The sequence below is a fragment of the Anastrepha ludens genome, chromosome 6 (assembly GCF_028408465.1).
Source record: "Anastrepha ludens isolate Willacy chromosome 6, idAnaLude1.1, whole genome shotgun sequence".
Taxonomy (NCBI): domain Eukaryota; kingdom Metazoa; phylum Arthropoda; class Insecta; order Diptera; family Tephritidae; genus Anastrepha; species Anastrepha ludens.
In genome coordinates, this window is record NC_071502.1 from 61631479 (window position 1) to 61649449 (window position 17971).

Consider the following 17971-nt stretch of genomic DNA (forward strand, 5'->3'; position numbering starts at 1 on the left):
AATTTTGTGTGTATATATTATTGATAGAAGCCCTGCAGGCAAATATTACTATGTAGTTCGCGACCCTTCACGGTGATGTTCAAGGAAGTGTCAATTATCATTTGAATGGCAAGGTTGGAAAAAAGTCTAATTTATAATTTTTTATATGTAATTTGTGTAATTTATGCAAAATATTCTTAGTTAAGTTCGCCATTTGTGGTGGCCCATTGCGAAAGTCTAAGCGCACAGAGCATTCAAAGAAATGTTTGCCTTTTAAGGCAGCACTGCTGCATTTTGACCAGAGAAAAAGCAGAGTGCTGAACGCTTACCCCCACCTGCTCATCCCTGTAATAGCAAAAAAAGGTATTAGAGGCGTAAGATATACCATCCATATTTATTCCTTGTTTGTCCATGAACCCAAATTAGTTTAGGTTAAATGGTTGCGCACTTAAAAAAGAAATCAATTTCGTCCCTTGTGATACTCTTGCATCGGAAAAAGGGTTATGCAAAACAAAGAAAGCAGACCAAATAACAACTAGTACCGGTATACAACAACAACATGACTAATAACGGTTGTGTTAGCTGCTTCATGCTACCGATGAAATTAATCAGATAGTTCATATCTAATCCTGCTAAATCTGCAATCGTAGCAAAGAAGTGGGCGGCAAGAAGCCTGCATCTTAGCACCGCGAGAGCAGTACAACAGCAAAGTGAAGGTGCCGGGATGATTGTACCTTATGCTCCAGATAGCTACTGCAAAAAGGATTTGAAGTATTACCGAGTCGCACAGCATGCGCGCCTAGCGGACAATGTATCCGATAAGAGCACTCAAAAAAGTCGAGAGCTGCGGTTTTGTTAACCTTAATTGAGTTTCTCGGATCCAGAAGAATCAGTAAAGTTGCGGGACCTTGCAAGTTGGTGATTGGCACAGCAACCGCTGAGTTGGTGCGAAGCCCACCTTTCCAGGAGCAGACCACAGATAGTCAAGGAGATCGCAATCCTCTCATTTCGCGGGGAAACCACCTCACCGATCTACAGTCCAGTTAGCTCATCCGTCCTGCTATTTCCTGCAAAGTTCAATAAATGCAGACTCTGGACGAGTTTTTTTGTGGTTTTAAAAGCCATTACGCTCATAACATTGACGTCAACAACTATTGAGCGGCATACGGCGTCAAGTGGTAGAAAAAGTTGTAACTATTTATAGCTCTCATATCATCGCGTATTTCAGAAGCTTCTAAGGTGACCATATTTCTAAAACTAGATTTCATCTCTTTTCTCTAATGGCTCTTTTCCCAAACACTGGTGTTTTTATTTTAATTTAGAGCACTGAACTTTCTTTACATGCCTTTTTTGTCTGTGGGTGCCAGGACTCATCTGCCGCTTTCTATAATTTCTATAGCATCTGTCAACCGCATAGTAATCACGATAAGAATCAGCTACATTTGCTAGTTACTTTTCGAATGGTTTGCATTTGCCGAAATAGCATCAGTTTTTTGTTGTTGCACTGTCTCAGATTTTCCCTGCAGGGGCGCCAATCGGCAAATTTGTGGTTTGAATAACTGGGTGTGTTTGGAGGCGGGTCCCTCAACAGACGTCTAGTTTGCAACTATTTTTTTATATAACAACCAATCAATGGAATATCTTTCATGTTCGGCTACTCATATAACTGGAAAAGTATTTATTGCTATTTGCTAATATTTCATTCAGAGTCTGATGTGATATGAGTTTATACTAAAAATGATTCATAAATGTATATAAATAAATTGTAAGCATATGAACATTACTCGGCATTTTAGCTGGAAAGAACTGTTTGGCTTCGACCTTTAAACGTTCGCTACACCCCAGTGAGAAAGAATGTATGTATGTATGTGTGTATGTACATAAATAACTTTTATAACTTTATCTAACCACTGATCATTTTGAACCTTTTGATAATCGAAAGTTTTTTTTGTTCAAACAACTTTTTCATTTGTCTCATGTTATCAAAATGAAATAACTGGATTTTCATCTTAATTCCCATCTGTAATAAGCGAGTAATCACACAACTTTTCATTCTTTTTTGCATCTTAAGCCACTACCTACGTGCAAAACGTGACCTTACGACGGTTTCCCACTTCTACAATAAAAATCTGCTAGTCTGCTGCATTCACAAACATACGCAGCTATGTATGCCTATACAAAAGCTATGTATAAACTGGTCTGTGACTCTCCGGTTTTCATCATCAGCGGCACACTTTGCTACCGCGCATCGGTTTTTTACAGTTTTTGGCATTCCGGCGCAGCCAGCAAACGTCTCTACAGCAAGCGTCAAATGGCTGATAAATTTGTCTGCGGAATATTCCAGAAGCGCTCTACTTTAGGCATGCAGTGAATCAACACAAAAATGAGTATCTTTTTCTCCCACACTGCTGATTTTCAAAATCGACACACTGTAAAATTTAAGAAATGGTTATATCACTACATACCTACAGATATGTGATCTTTGGCATAAAAAATAACATTTTTAATGGAAAATTACCGTGGTGTAAAAATAGAAAATCCATTTGGAAATTTTCCATTCATACTCGACAACCCACACGTCCGCATGCCCACACAAGTGTTTGGCTGCAAAAGTAAATCCGTTATACATATACCTGGGCATATAGTATTCGAATATATGCAGATATGTATATGTGGTAGTTGATTGTTTGCTTGTCTAGAAAACGAGACGACCGACTGTACGGTGGATTGAGTTGCATTAACCAATAGGCAAAGCTGTCAAACTGACTGACTGTCTGACGCGTCGGACAAGCAGACCGCTTTTTTATCAATGTACTTTGATGTGTTTTTGTGCTCCACGCACACTCATAAATCATTTCAATTTATAATATATGTGCCTATATGTATACTACATAAATACAAGCATATGCCCCTCCGTATGCATGTGTGGTATATCGAAGCACTTTGATTTATCTTCGATAATATTAGTTTTTTTTTAAACAGGTTTTTGAGGACAAGTTAATGCTTCGTGGAGCGCTGCATGCCTGCATAATTGTAGAGAGTTATTTTTATATAAGAGGTGTTCACAGATTTCAATTCAAACTAAATAAATTAAGAACATAAGGTAAACAAATTAAATGATACAAAAGTAATAATATCAAATAAAAACTAAAGTGAAATAAATTAAAATTACAATAATCAAAATAAATAATTTAATTAATATATAATAAAGTAAGATAACAAAACAAACATTTCATAACAAAAAAATAAATTTGCGTGAAATTAAAAGAGCAAAAAAATAAATAAATAACAAAGGAAAACTTAATTGAATTAATTAAATCGAAATAAATAAAATTAAACAAAATAAATTAAAATAATATAACAAAGTTGACTTAATATAACAGAAAAAAAAATAAAAAAAAATAAATAAAACCAATAAAACAAAAACCTATTTGAATGAAATAAAAAAAAAACAGAAAAATAATAATAAGGGAAATCTAAATTATGTAAAATAAAAAAGTGTAGCAAAATAAATTAAACTAAAATCAAATCAAAGATATAAATTTGCAAAAATTAAAATAAAAAATACAATGGAAAATTAAGTTAATTACAAGAAATACATTAATTGAAATAAAATAAAAAGAAAATAAATAAAAAAGATAAAATAAAATCAAAATAAAAAAAACGAATTTGAAAATGTTAAAAAAAACAGAAAAAGTACAATGGACAATTAAATTGAGTTAAATTAATTACATCAAATGAAATAAAAAACTTAACATGAAAAAAGAAATAAAATAAATTAAAATCAAAGCAAAAGAAAATTAAACAAAATTAATTAATTGAAATAAAATTACATAACAAACATGACCTACCATAACGTAATAATTAATAACATAAAATAAAATCAAAAGTAAAAACACAAATTTGAAAAAATTAAAATAAAAAGGAAAAATGAAAATAATGGAAGATTATAAAATTTTGTTAAATTAAAAACAAATTAAGCAAAATAAATTAAACTAAAATCAAATCAAAAATATAAATTGGCAAAAAAATAAAATAAAACAATACAATGGAAAATTACTGGTGTATACCTATGAAGTGAGACTTTCAGCTATTCAGTCCATAGATATCGTTAGGAGTATTTTTAAACCTTCCCAAAAACAATATTCAGTTCATTGTTTGTTACGTTTCACTCAACAATGCATTTTTGTCGCTCTTAACAATGTCAAATTTCGTGCCTTCAAACTATGATTTGCAGACATCGTAAAACCACTTATGAAATGCTGCTCTCCCGGTTCAAAATGAAGTCTTTTTTGCATCGAATCTCCAATCCCAAGCGTAAACGATCGTATGGTCCGCCCGGCCACAAGCCAAAAACAACGTCCAAATCAAATCGCTTCGGCCGCAAGGCAATGCTGTGTGTTTTGTGGGATCAGCGTGGTATGATTTGGTACGAGCTATTAAAACCTGGTGAAACAGTTGACGGTGCACGCTACCAACGACAATTGGCCGATTTAAACAGCGCTATGCACCGAAAACGCAGAGAATATGCCGATCGGCGTCACAAAGTACAATAATTTTTCTTGATGACAATGCACCGCCACATCGAACAAGAACGACCCGGGAATTGGTGGACACGTACGATTGGGAACCGCTGATGCATGCGGCTTACTCACCAGACTTAGCGCCTTCCGATTATCATTTGTTTGCTTCGATGGGCCACGCACTTTCCGAGCAGCGCTTCAATTCTCACGAAGAAACCAAAAAATGGCTCGATGATTGGTTTGCGGCCAAAGACGGCCACAAATTGCCTGAGAGATGAGAAAAATGTGTCGCTAGCGATGGCTATTATTTTGAAGATTAAATTTGTAACCATTTTTTGACAAAATAAAATAAAATCAAAACTAAGAAAAAAAAAAACAAATTGGAAAGAATTAAAAAAAAAAAACAGACAAATAGAAATAATGGAAAATGAAATTATGCTAAATTAAAAAAAATTTAAGCAAAATAAATTAAACTAAAATAAAATCGAGGAAACAATTTTGTATAAAATAATAAAAACCAAAAAATAATAACATACGAAAATTTCAATATATTATTATACATAAAATTAATAAAAAAAATAAAACAAATAAAAATGTAAATATATTATTATACATAAAATTAATAAAAAAATAAAAGTAAATTAAATTAAAAAAAAATCAAGGTTAAATGGAATAGCATAACAAAATATAAAAAACAAATTTGCATAAAATAAAATAAACCAAAAAACTATTAATAAACGAAGATTAAAAACAAATTTTATTAAATAAAATTGAATACAAATATACAACAGCTTAAAATAACCGTTAATTAAATAATTACAAAATAAATGAAATTAATCTACATGTGATGAAATAAATTATAAAACGAAAACAATTTACCACACTAAAGTAAAATTAAAAAAGGAGTGTGATTAAGTAATTAGTAAAGAGAGTTGAAATGAAGGAGACGAAAATTAAAAAAAAAAAATCGGAAGAATCTGTTTTAAAGTTTTGAATTTACTACTCTTTCGTCGGTAAAAAATTTAGCCTCATTTCATACTAATGAAATACTTATGATGTGTGATTACGCAAATTGAAGTGGAATGAAAAACGTAACTTTTCCGTGACGAAATTGCAGATGAGGTATGCGAGAAAAATAAATGGAGAGTTTTTGTGAGCAGATTCGAAAGTGTAAACAAGAAGGAGAGTAGAAAGGAAATAGTTGCTTGTAAATAAGACTCTAAAATTAAGTCAGATCAACAGCTGATACTGCCAAATTCACCAAGCTTTTGCATTACTTCACACGTGGATAGTGACAATAGATACCGCTATGCAATTTTTACACAGCATAAACGAGAGTGGTAAACCACTTCTGCATACTTTTCTAAAAAAAATGCAGATTATGGCATCAATATCCATCAAACGGTTTGATATCAGTATACAGCTATGTAAGAAATAATAGGTACTGCTTACACACAGATCGATCAACCGTACTATTTTTGACCTAAGTAAATCCTTTGAGGAAATGCTATACATATATTTGCCTAAATTTCATAAAACGCCGTTACTCGATCAAGGCCAGTGCTAAATTGGCCGAAGTTATAAGGGGTTTTTTTCATAACAGGAGCTCGGGGATAATTGCAGAACGATCGAACATACATATAAGGCCGCACCGAACCGAATATTTTCGATGATCCGAGTAGGCAATAACTTTTTAAAAATCTAGTATTTTTAATAATACAAAATAAAAAGAGTACACACAAATTTAAAATACATCTGGTAATTATTTAATACTCATAGTTGAAGATTTTCAAATTGTAATGAAAAAATAATAGCTTACCGATATTTCCACCTTGGTAGCAGAACCATCTATCACTATGGAGTCACAATCGATGGAGGAGCAGGTAATATTTGAAAGCAAATTTTTTCAACAGAAAATGTGAACTGATGCTAGTACTCAAAAAATGTTACAAAAACTAAAGGTTCATGGAATGTTTGAACAAAACAATTTTTAAAAATGTTCGGTTGAAGTTTTTTGTTTAAAAAAAAAATTTTTTTTTTTTGCCAAAGCTGAACTGAAATCGAAATGGAATTTTGTGATCGAAGCCGAGGTTTGGCGTTCTCTAGTGATAATACAATATTAAATTTTTTTAGGTTTAAAAGTGTTTTTAATTAAATTTGTTTTTTATCTCCTAGTATGACATTCATAGCCGCTAGCATAGTGGTCGAGAGCCTCGGAAAAATATCAAAGATTTGTGTAAAAAAAGAAATTCTTATAAAAAAATTCGTGGAGTTGCAGATTCAAAAGAAATAATCGAAAATGTAGTAAAATAGATTTCTACTACTATTATGGAAGTTATTTCCAACTACAAAAAAAATCAGATCACCGTTTAGTGGAAAAGCACGAAGTGAAAAGATTTATTTCATAAAAAAAAATTTTTCAAGGTTTAATTAGTGGTGGTAACTTATGGGCCAGAATACTATTTAATAATACACTGAAGAAAATATGCAGCTCAACAAAATAACAGCTCTAAGCACAAAGCAAAGTTTACATTTTAGTCAAGGATGATAGATTAACAGGTTTGGCCATCCGAAGCGAAATGGTGAGAGTAACTTCGGCTGTCACGTCATTGGGGATTCGGCAGTGGATTCTGTCCGTTAATTTCACTCGTTCAAGCAGTCGGTGTTCAGATGGCAACGAAGTAACATGAGCGAAGACTGTGTTGATTTTTTTCGTATATCACGAATACAATCCCATTTTTTCGTAAACAAACCGCTTACATAGCACCGGTTACTTCAGCAAATTAGCTGATTATTTCAAAAGCACTTTGAGGCGGTTAGCGGTCTCATGTTGTGTAGTGGTTAGCGGCCAACATCATTATTGAACCACAATCCACAATCAAAAATGTTGCCATCGAACAATGAGCAGCTGTGCTGCAACTTATAAATGCGCTTTCGTACGCATTCACGACTTTCATCTGTCAAAACTTATTTGACTCAAGGTGGAAAAGTGATAAATCGTTCCCGGCTATTAGAAGATATTTAACAAAGTACTAAGTAAATTAAATTCAAAATTCATTTTAATAACATTCTGAGACAAATTGAAGGCCAAGGTGTGAGGTGATAGAAAATTCTTTCCAGAACGATGGATGAATATATCGAAATCCCCAAGAGGTTCGATCCGGAGAGGTCGATTAAGTTTTCATATTTGTGACCAGGGTTGTTTCGAAAAAAAAAAAAATGTTTAAAATATCAATTTGAGCTAAATATAGTGTTTGGGAATAAGAAATCAAATTTAAGGAGGAACTTATCGTAAAACATTTCAACCCATTATTGTCTCTCATAGTAGGTATTTTTTACCCTTTATTTGACAAGTACCTAAGATACCCTTTTAAAAACGGACTCAAAACTTATATGGAAATTTGTATGAAAATTTAATTTATCTAACCACCAAACAAATTTTACCTCCGTGAGTCGTACGCCTTGGGAGGTTCGATATACTCACCCGATACCATGGATAGGTAAGGAATTTCACACCTACCACCCGAAAATGGTGTGGTTCAGTGTAATAAGTGAATGTAAATCGACTTTGGTTTTACTCTGCCATTGTTGTTTTTTTTAAGTAAAAATTTAAGCGACCTTATCCAAGTTCATTACTCCAAAAAGTACGGAAACAGTTACTTGCTTTTGTGCTTTAATATAGAAGTGTATATGCACGTCATAGAATACTGATTTGATTTTCGTGATTAGCCATCAATAACAAATTAATATTTCACAATTGGTCACACGCATCGGCTCTGGTCACAATCACTCTTCAGTCCTCCACTTTGAATGGAATTGAAAGTCATTCAAGTACTCGTGAATCGACCAGCCCTTATATATACATCTGAATGCATGTATGTATGTGGGTACATCAAGCTTCTATGCCTGAGTCAACATTATTGATTTTTTTTTTTTATTTTTTTTTGTATTAAATTTATGATAATTATGATAGTGCATATCTAATTCAGTAATCGCGTGCTAATATTAAATATGTACATACATACATACATATACATACATATGTAGGTATAAATTTTGCATACGTACAAGGCTTGCTTTGTTTGCCAGACTTCGCCGGTGGAAAAAATAACACAAATACATCTACACTACACCAATACATAAATTCGTACACACTTTTACAGTTGAAAAGTGGCCAGTTTTCGAAATGGAAGGCTGTCACACACACACTGCTTTGGCTGTGGAGGCTGCTTTGTAGACTGGTTGTATTTGACAAGCCCCTCGTGTATGACGTCACGTAAGCAATAAAAACCTGTTCGAAGACTCACGCCGCTGAAGTGTGTATGTGTGTACATGTGTAGTATGCATGTGAAGTGTACAACATACATATGCACTCATATGCGTGTGTTCATTCACTCGCTCCCTGCAGAGAAAATTTTGAAATGGTGAAACTAATTGCTGATTCAGAGATAGTACAATTTTGCGAAATAGGAAATATTTCGCTAATAATGTTGGAAGTAGGGAGATATGACGCTTGTAATGAAAGCGATAGTATTGCAACACTTATAAACGATTGCAACCCTGTCGCAAATGCCAAGTTGATACTTTTCTGATGTTTAGCACTTAATTTTCATAGTTGGGTTAAGGTTTCAGATGGTTAAGTAATAGGCTTCTCCTATTCGCCATTTCCCTTCTCGCTATCTCTATGTTCGATTAACTTAACGAAAAATTTGCATGCGAAAGTAACTACAAAGTTATCGAGCTAGATTCGCCGCTATCGGGTATGGCTATAGACCATTAGACTGGTATAACTCACTGCTGTATCCACATATTGAATTTCAGGCACCTCAATTCCCGCGTTGCCAATGTATGTTAAGTTATACTAGTTGCTTCATCTATTCGCCACTTGCTAACGCTTGGCGATAAGAAGAGGCCTAATGTTTAAGGCTACACATTTTTGGTTATCTCGAAAGTATTGAATTCAGTACCGCCAATACTAAAACCTACCAGAGATGGCGACAGCAGCATCTGCACTAAGTGAAACTCAGTTTTATTTCTGATGAATATAATTCTTTGAATTCAACATTGGTTCGAAACTATCGAAAAAGGGACACAGAGCGTATTACATCTCAAATGTCAATTTTATTATTACACCTTTTACTTCAGAAATCTTCAAATGTACTTCAGAAACCATAAAGTGTTCTTCAGAAATCGTAAAATGTATTTCGGAATAGTCAATTGCACTTCAGAAAGCGTAAAATATATTTCAGAATAGTCAACTGCAGTTCAGAAATCGTAAAATGTACTTCAAAAGACGAAAATTACAATAAATTCTAATTGTTTAGATGGAACACATAATAGTGATTTGAATTATATGTACATATTTGCTTTTTTAATTTATTATCCAAATTACTATTACATAGCAGTAGTTTGTTCACAATGTCTATTTACGAATGAAACAATTAATTATTTATGTACGAACTGGCATATCTAATAAAGATGGCACTTCTGAATGAAAAGTGGTAAAATGTTGAATTTCTCTGCCGTAATCACAATCAACAACTGTCGTTTTTGACTCGTCAATAAGTCCCTCCCACAAAGGCTCTAGGACTTGCTTTGTGTTCGACAACGGCTTCGCTTCTGAAATGCATTTTACGGTTTCTGAAATACAATTTACTATTTTGAGGTTCATTTTACAGTTTCTGACCTACATTTTACGGATTTGAAGTATAATTGGCTATTCCGAAATATCGCTTACGGTTTCTGAAGTAAATTTTATTATTTCTGAAGTATGAATGATTATTTTGAAATAAATTTTACGGTTTCTGAAGTACATTTGACACTTTTTGAAGTACTATTTTAAAAGGTGTAGTTCCAAACTATCACTAAAGGGACAACACCAAAATGGGGACAACTGACACTGTCTAAGCAATCATTATGTAAAAATAAGAAACTAAACTAAGATTGGTGCTAAATTCAATACAAGCGAATTAGTTCGATTCTAGTGGATTTTCCTGCAGGGTTTCGACATGCATTTATATCAATATATGGATATATTCATTTGACTTGTTGCAAACATTTTTTCTTCTCTTTGCTTAGCCGCTTTGTCCGCCAAAACCACTTTTTATGACCTACAAAGGTCCGCCGTGCGAAAACGAATGATGAAATTCTCGCAATTTGTGGTAAATTATTTTGACTTCTTCTCTTTTGAAATGCTTCAAGTAACACCGCTGCAACAATTCCGATAGGCTAATGGAATTTTTTCTCTCATAAAATACAACTTAGTTTTTTTAAACAAGTTTTGTTTATTTATTGGCGGAATATTTGGCCTTTCAAAAATTTTATTGTTACAAAGTGGTGGAATACAACCACCAAATAAACTATATCTACATGTGGCTGTATGTGTACGTGTGTCTGATTCACAGAACTTCGTGTGCATGCAATTGTGCGAAAAATTTAAATCACATTCTGGGATACCCAGGAATGGAATACGTAGTTGCGAGCTAAAAGTATACACTTCAAGGTCATTCTAAATTATGAAATGTTTCTCTCAAGAAATTGTCTTTTTAGCCACCTTTTAACATACTCAAAGGGCGCTTTCAATGTGTAAGTGTAACACTCAAACAAAAGCGGAGTTGATAAAACTTATCTAAATCTCATTAAATATTTGTCCAATTTTTTTTTGCTTTTAATGTGTTGCGTGAAGGTCTAGGGCTCTAACGAACTGTGTAACCATAATCAAAAAGGTAAAAACAAAAATGAGAGAAAGCACGAGCACATGCTCACGTGCCGGAAGTCGAATTTGTATAAAGAGAATATTTTTCTCTTATTTGTGTAAGAGAGCGTCAACATTCTCCATTGAACTACGGCGCCATATATAGTGGAAAATAACTTGTCGATAAAAAGTTAGCAATGCTTCGACTTTTATTTACTCATTTATGGTAGAAAAGTTAGATAATAAAACATATTTTTATCAGCCGGCTTTGGTTTTGTGTGGAGTTGTGCAGAACATTTGCGTCGCAATGTACATATTTGGCGCCATTTCAAGCGCAATACCATCGAGTAACTTTGATTTTCGAAAAAAAATATTACCGAATGTAAAATATGGTCAATGAAAATAATTTTTTTTTTTTTTTTTAATATTTCGTAAATTTGAAAAATGGTGGAATACATTTATTTTATCATAGGGCGTTTACTTTCATGTGGTGGGAATAAGAAAATTTATGAGTAAATTCACCTTGGAATTTCAAGGAGTAAGCGGTGGTAGCAAATATTTGGAATTTCTTCGAATTTCTCGAAAACGGCTTGTTTGATCGGTCAACCGTTTTAACTCAATCTTTAAAGATACATTTTCTAGTAATTAATCGTTCCTTTTGTAAATCTGATACTTATTTTCCATTTTATAATCAATTTACGGCCAAATTTTAACGTAAAAATCGAAATCATTTCTTTTAAAAGCTGCCATTTTGTGAAAATTCACTATTTTGATTAGCCGAACGATTAATTACTAGATAATCTAATATATTAACAAAATTTGTTTGGTTTTTTGATTTCAGATAATCCAATCCTGAGTTACGATGTACACCGTAAATCGTCTTTTTTTAAAGGAGGTTCCAGAAATCGCCTGCAGCGCGCTCTATAATCAACATTTTCATAAATAAAAAATTTTGTTACGTTCTTGAAGGATGCTTTTATAACCGCCAAAAATTTTCAAATTAAAATATTCTGAAGTTTCTTCAGGATAAATCCTTGACAACCCGTCTTTTATTTGCTTAATAACTGCATATAACCCCTTAAGCAGCGGGGGCATAGATCAGCTGCGCCTGTAATTTTAAATTAAAAAAAAAAAAAATTTTCCCAATTTTACTACATGTGAATAGTTCTGGAAGAACAGCATATTTTTTTTAATTTTATTAATAGTTGGAAAAGGTTAAAAATTAAAGAAACAAAAATCGTTCGCAATTTTTTCGAAAAACTCCATTCATACTTAATTATGATCTTTTTTCGATTGTTAATATTAAAATTACTTATATAATACTGCAGTTTTTAGTTTTTAATAATATGCAAAAACGTCCAGTTATTTGAAAAAAATTCAAAACTTCAAAAAAGGAACAAAAAAAAAGGAAAATCCTCCGAAAATTGTTTATAAAAGAAATCTCGAAAGAAAGAATATAACATACAAAATATGAGATAATTTAAAACACCGAAAAAAGTAGATTAAGTTAAAGGTATATCAAAATCAATTCCAATGATGTGGAGGTTGAAGCACTATATCGCATTTTGTTGCTGCTTTTGATTTCTGCAAAGTCAAAAAACAGCTTCTTTTGGCGTCATCAAACTGTAGGGCGATCCGTTTGAAGAACACACACCTCAAATTTCCGGAGCAGGTCGGCCAAACATCCAACAAAATATGGGGCGCCATTTGTATAACCTTATGTATGCATATGTAATGTATACTTTAAATAGGTGGCACAAAATTAATCACCCTATCGGAAGATTTATAAATTTTGCAAATTACATCATATTTGAACTAGGCAGCTGCAGTATACAAACAGACAAGCAATGGAGCGCGTAAAGGTCAAAATAAAGATTAATTGGTTTTTGTGTTTAAGTAAAAAAGTTATTAAAAAAAAAAAAAAGGATGATTAATTTTGCGCCACCTTGTGTTGTTTATTTTAAATATAAATTATTTATTGGCTGTGCTCTCTACGCGTAAATATTTATGTATGTACATTATTTTTATTACTGTTATTATTGGGTTTAAACGCTCACCAAAAATTGGAGACCTCTGTTTAATTTTTTGCACCTTTTCTAGCTTTTTGTTCCATAGCACTAATGAATTTAGAGTTACACCACCTTGGTCTGCGGGCCTTCATTCGCAATCGGGTCCATTCGCAAAGGATGTGCCTTGGAGTTTCATCGTCCAGTTCACAAAAACTGGAGCCGTTTTTTCTACTAATTCCCACGACAGCCGGTTCTACGTTAATGGAACGACCCGGATTTACTATACATATCTCCAGCAGCACTCTCCGTACATGTATGGGGAATGTTTTTGATTACAACAACAGAAAATAATTATAGTTTTCTGAAATGATAACGTGTAATATCCATTGAGAGTTCGTTAGCCCTCTCTATCCGCTGTGAATTCACTGTCATACCAGTCTTTCATAAATGCCTTTATGGGCGCTTTGGTGAGCAAAAGGGTTATATCAGTTCATTCAATTTTGAAGTAGAGCCTTAATTTTCCAGGCAGTTAGCCTGTTCGTCGCCGTCATAACCTTCATCGCAATAAAATGAGGTTATTTGCTCTCATGATTTTGAGGGCAGTGAAGTAACCTTCAACGAGTTCGAATGTTATTATGTAAAACTGCAGGGCAGATAGGACTGCCTGGCTGTCTGATCACATGCAGATGCGCTTGGAAATCGTGCCACTTAGAAGGCATTATTTGACATCGATTTCTAAGCCATGGATGTCTGGGATAACCGCACATAGGTTTTGATCTCTTAAAGTTCGGCACAAAGACACCTGTACCCTTCCTATTGTCTGTGAACTTCGACCCATTTGTGTACCAGAATTTAAACATACTAAAGTTTGTTATGATAAAATGTAAAAAATTAGATTAATTATATATTAAAATATATAAAGTTTGGTGCCGGCCAAGCTTAAACACTTCTTTACTGTTATGCTTATGGAATCTATAAAAAGTCCCCAATTAAGAAATTGAAAGATCGCAGCATATGCCATTATTAATTGACAAAATAATAATTTAAAGCTTTTTTCTTTTTGTACTTTGTACTGATCAGTAACATCCATGCGATTTTTTTCCTTCTTTACTTGTTTCTAAACATTTCCTCTTCTTTCTGCTTTTGCCCCAGAAAATTTCCATTGCTTTGAGGCCACACCCCTTAACTGTCTATTGTAACTATTCCTTCCTTGAGATCGATTTTTTTGTTTATTGTATTTTTTTTTTTTTTGTTTTTTTTGAGATGATTTTTGTATTATTTGCTTAATTAACCGCTACTCGTGCCATTGCGGTTACCGGTTGCTATAATGGAACTTTTTGACTGACGCAATACCATTGACTTTCAATGCCTGGTTTTGTTTGCGCATTTTTTGTCCGATAGCCTTTTCAAGAAATTGATTGACTTGATTGTTTTTAAATGGCAAGCCGTAAAGCGAATCTTTGAGCTTTTGCTTTTATATAACTAAAAAGTGCATATGTACTAGTACGCCTCATATGTGCGAGTACTTATAATTTCTATGCGCACGCAAAATACAAAGTAACCAGTAAAAATTAGATTGAAGGCGATTCTTTATGACTTATTGAGACGTACACAGCCACGATGGCTTGGGATGCGCATAACGGAACAAGCCACATACCCTAATGCCACACTTAAAAACTTAAGTCGTAGTTTCCCAGCCCAAATTCTCGTGAAGCTCTCAAGTCAGCGGTATTGCGAGTATTTTATTTACTCAAAGGCACGCGGTGACGCACTCCAGGTCAATGGACGATTTTGCTGAGTACGCATCAAACCTGACTCGATGACTCGATTTCAGTTATTTACACCAATTATTGTTAAACATTATCCCCTTCAAACGGGCCCAGGGGGTATTCCGAGTTGGATTCCCACAACTTTTACGTTGACTGAACTATTTATTTTGCCTTTGTAGCAAATTTGTGTTGAGGCTAGCAGAAATTTTGGCAAAACATACGTGCTCCCGGGAACGTCGCCGTTAAACAGGTAAAAAGCCTGTATTTCAAAATGTTATCTGGCATGTCCGTTATGCGAGTCGATCGACTCCGATTTCACTGCCACAACTGTTTCTCTCGCCAAATATGTATGTGCATGTATGTATGTATGTATGGAAAGACTAGCGGTAAAGTATTTTATTGGATTAATGGGTAAATACTCATATTCACTAATTGAAAAAATGTTGTAATTGCAATTCCGTATTCCCGGAATTCATGTTTTATTAAAACGTAAACAAAATATTAAATGTGTAACCTTAGTAAAACAACATTAAAATTCAGTTCTCAAGCATTCATTTGATCCCTTCGAAGTCAGTGAACTTGAAAAATATATTCGCCTATGCTGTATTTCACCATTCCATGAATGATTTGTTGTTGATGTATGAATAAAATTGCACAGAATTCTCTACTTTTTTGTTTTTCATTCATCAACTCATTTTTTTTTTATTGCGGTATAAGGTGCTGCATTTTTTTCTCTTAAGTGCCTGGTTAAGTTTTTTGCTTTGAGTCATAAGCGCAAGTGAGTTTAGATAAAACTTATACTTACAAAATTTGAAAATTGTTAACAGCAGAATGTTTCTTACAATATTTTTTTTAAGTATTTACGTTGGCTTTTTGAACAGGTCAGAATCTCTATTGGCATCCAGCCGTAGTTTTCTTTGTAAATGGGCGGATCTACGATTCTGACGTTTTGTATTTTTTCACAAAAATTTAGGTATCATTTTAAAGGCGAAACTCCAAGCTTTCCAAGCATACTTAAACAATCAAAAATTTCGAAATTCAAAAATAATAATAAAAAATTTACCAAAATATTAAAATCTTTTTTCTTTTTAATTTTTTTATCAGAAAGTTTTTTTCTACAAATGCAGGCAGGCACCTACAGTTTTATAACGCCTGCAAACGGCAGATGGTGTTTCATGCGGATATTTTTCATAGCAGAAATACCCTCGGATGTTTACCGTTGTCTGCCGTTACTTTTTCTATCACTCGGTACTTCAAGACCGGGGCGTGGAGCCCGTGACGATGCGGCGGCCTTAGTGTTACTGCCTTTAAAAAATCCTTAGCGATTCCAGCACTTGGGTGCATCTGTAAACACGAGTAAGTTTAGTTGACTCTTCGTTTTACCTAAAAACAATTTTTTACTATTGTTTTCTATACTGGTAGAAATTTCATTTAAAAGTGCCAACTTTTTCCCCCAAAACTGTAATTTTCCTTTTTCAAAGTTCATTAGTAATAAGAGAAAGGGAGAAGAGAAGCAATTTCTTGGGCATTTCTATTCATTTTATGAAAAAAGAAATATAAAAGAATTTCCCGCGAAGTTTCTATTCAAAATCGGGTTGTATATCTAATTTTTTCGCGTGAAAAAACAACTCTGTATCTCCTTAACAAAGGAAATGGCGCTCTAAATCGAACATCTCGAGAAAGCCAGCAAAGAAAAGGTCATATCGATTATATGTAAGTGTTTAACATCACATGTCTCGACGTTAGGTTTTCATTCTACATATCGGGTGATCTTTTTTAGCTGCATGAAAACTATCGATATCGATAACTATGATTTGACAACTGAGAATTACAAACTGTGTTGACATTTCTGTTCAGTAAAATTTGGCAAGTCATCATGAATCGATTAACGCCGTAACAAAGTGGGGAAATTTCGAAAGAGGGGAAATTTATTAAAAACAAAATAATAATAAATAAATAAATGTATTCGCGAAGTTCATAGAGCAAAGTGTTAAAGAAGACTATTGAATTGGATTTTACATTATCTAAACTATGTTTTTCTGCTCAATTAAACTCAATTAATTTTTTAATAACGATATTTTTATAGTATTTAGTGAGTAAAAAAACTTGTAATCTAACTTAGGTAAACATTTTTTTTGTTAAATTTACTTTTGTGATAAGTAGTCAGTAAGAACAATTGTTTTTTGATTTCTAAAATTAAACAAGTAGAAAGAAGCCGAAATATCGATTCTTCGTCGCTCTCAACTTGTTGGCCTTTGTCCTTCGACTATTTGGAAAATAAGGACCTGGCTTCACTTGATGTGCCTAACTCATGCCGGTTAGCACGAGAAAGAAACGACTGTCCCGCTTTGATAAAGTCGCTACAAATCGCGTAAGCGGTTGTCGCGCCAATCAAGAAGAAGAAGAAATCAAAAATTGAACTGATCGAATGCACCAGTAACTCGTAGCCGCGGCGGACATATGCCGGATATTATATAAAAAAAATACCTTGAAATTATCTACCAGATTATAATAAAAAAATGATTTCCAACTCTGAAAAACACAAAACACTCGACACAATCCCACATTTTCCTCCATATTCCCGTGCTTTTGTCTCCTCGTGCATCTACGCTAATTGAAATACAAAAAGATTTATGTAATTACATATATACAGTGCACTCGCGGTAACTCGAATAGCCGCTAAGTCGAACGACGTGCTAACTCGAACACATTTTTTCCCCTATTGACTTCTTTGTAACTCGAACAATAAAAAAGCGCTATAACTCGAACAAAAAAACAAATTTATTTGTACACACATTCTTTTCAAACATGTACATTTTGTACATAGATACATATGTAATAGTATATGTATATAAATTATATGTATACTAGTGTATTGTCCATATGAATATTTCGGCGTTAATATCCCGTTAGTTTTCTGGGAACAACATCTTGCATTGACCAAATTGCTTTAAATTTGTCATTTGTAGTATATCAGTGCACGTGAGTAATGGATCG